This window comes from Portunus trituberculatus, chromosome 49, assembly GCF_017591435.1.
Source record: "Portunus trituberculatus isolate SZX2019 chromosome 49, ASM1759143v1, whole genome shotgun sequence".
NCBI classification, from domain to species: domain Eukaryota; kingdom Metazoa; phylum Arthropoda; class Malacostraca; order Decapoda; family Portunidae; genus Portunus; species Portunus trituberculatus.
This window is the reverse complement of record NC_059303.1, coordinates 19,927,484-19,929,983: the sequence shown is the minus strand read 5'-3', so window position 1 is coordinate 19,929,983 and position 2,500 is coordinate 19,927,484. Positions and strand designations below refer to the sequence as shown.

The 2,500-nt window shown below is 32.7% G+C and overlaps 1 pseudogene; it reads left to right on the top strand.

The window, feature by feature from the left end:
• The window catches only part of LOC123499293, an 11,425-nt pseudogene that overhangs the window by 5,201 nt on the left and 3,724 nt on the right, over positions 1 to 2,500 (top strand).

Below are 2,500 nucleotides of genomic sequence, written 5' to 3'. Positions count from 1 at the left end.
ATATATATATATATATATATATATATATATATATATATATATATATATATATATATATATATATATATATATATATATATATATATATATATATATATACATATATATATATATATATATATATATATATATATATATATATATATATATATATATATATATATATATATATATATATATATATATATATATATATATATATATATATATATATATATATATATATATATATATATATATATATATATATATATATATATATATATATATATATATATATATATATATATATATATATATATATATATATATATATATATATATATATATATATATATATATATATATATATATATATATATATATATATATATATATATATATATATATGTATATATATATATATATATATACATATATATATATATATATATATATATATATATATATATATATATATATATATATATATATATATATATATATATATATATATATATATATATATATATATATATATATATATATATATATATATATATATATATATATATATATATATATATATATATATATATATATATATATATATATATATATATATATATATATATATATATATATATATATATATATATATATAGGGAGGGAGTTCCAGAGCCAACCAGTGAACAGGGATGAATGATTGAGCGTACTGGTTAACTCTCGCGTTAGAGAGTTGGACAGAAAAGGGATGACAGGAAGAAGAAAACTTTGTGCAGCGTGGCCGCAGGAGGAGGGGAGACATGCAGTTACCAAGATCAGTAGAACAATTAGCATGAAAATAGCGATAAAAGATAGAAAGAGATGCAACATTTCGGCGGTGAGAAAGAGGCTGAAGACAGTCAGTCAGAGGAGGGGAGTTGATGAGAAGAAAATTTGATTCCACCCTATCTATTAAAGCTGTGTGAGTGTTACGACTCCCAAACATGCGAAGAGTACTCCATAAAGGGGCGGATAAGGCCCTTGTACAGAATTAGCAGTTGGAGGGGCGAGAAAACTGGCGGAAATGCTTCAGAACGCCTAACTTCATAGAAGCTGTTTTTACAAGAGATGAATGAGATGTGAAGTTTCCAGTTAAGATTATGAGTAAAGGACAGACCGAGGATATTCATTGTAGAAGAGGGAGACAGCTGAGTGTCATTGAAGAAGAGGGAATAGTTTTCTGGAAGGTTGTGTCGAGTTGATAGATGGAGGAATTGAGTTTTTGAGGCATTGAAAACTACTAGATTTTCTCTGCCCCAATCGGAAATCTTAGAAAGATCGGAAGTCAGGCGTTCTGTGGCGTCCCTGCGTGATCTGTTGACTTCCTGAAGGGTTGGTCGTCTCTGAAAGAACGTGGAAAGATGTAGGTGGTATTGTCAGCGTAGGAGTGGATAGGGCAAGAAGTTTGGTTAAGAAGGTCATTAATGAATAATAGAAAGAGAGTGGGTGACAGGACAGAACCCTGAGGAACACCACTATTAATAGAGAAGATAGCAGCTAGAGCGGTCGGAAAGGAAACTTGAGATAAAGTTGCAGAGAGAAGGATAGAAGCCGTAGGAGGGCAGTTTTGAAATCAAAGCTTTATGCCAGACTCTATCAAAAGCTTTTTGATATGTCTAACGCTACAGCAAAAGTTTCACCGAAATCTCTAAAAGAGGATGACCAAGACTCAGTAAGGAAAGCCAGAAGATCACCAGTAGAGCGACCTTGACGGAAGCCATACTGGCGATCAGACAGAAGATTGTGAAGTGACAGATGTTTGAGAATCTTCCTATTCAGGATAGATTCAAAAACTTTAGACAAGCAAGAGATTAAAGCTATAGGACGGTAGTTTGAGGGTTAGAACGGTCACCCTTTTAGGAACAGGCTGAATGTAGGCGAACTTCCAGCAGGAAGGAAAGGTAGAAGTCGATAGACAAAGTTGGAAGAGTTTGGCCAGGCAAGGTGCAAGCACGGAAGCACAGTTTTGAGAACAATAGGAGGGACCCCATCAGGTCCATAAGCCTTCCGAGGGTTTAGGCCAGCGAGGGCATGGAAAACATCATTACGAAGAATTTTAATTGTAGACATGAAATAGTCAGAGGGAGGAGGAGAGGGAGGACAAGCCCAGAATCGTCCAAGGTGGAGTTGTGAGCAAAGGTTTGAGAAAAGAGTTCAGCTTTAGAGACAGAAGAGATGGCAGTGGTGCCATCAGGATGAAATAAAGGAGGAAAGATGAAGAAGTGAAGTTATTTGAGATGTTTTTGGATGCTTGAAGTCACGAGGAGAGTTTGAGTTTGAAAGGTTTTGACATTTCCTATTTATGAAAGAGTGTTTGTTTGAAATGAAGAACAGACTTAGCATGATACCTTTTGTGGACAACCTCTATCATTCATAGCACGAGAACAGGCTGAGTTATACCAAGGTTGAGAAGGAATGAGGTTGAAAACACTATCACCTCTGTTATGCGTTCAGCACAAAGAGATGGGTCTCTGAC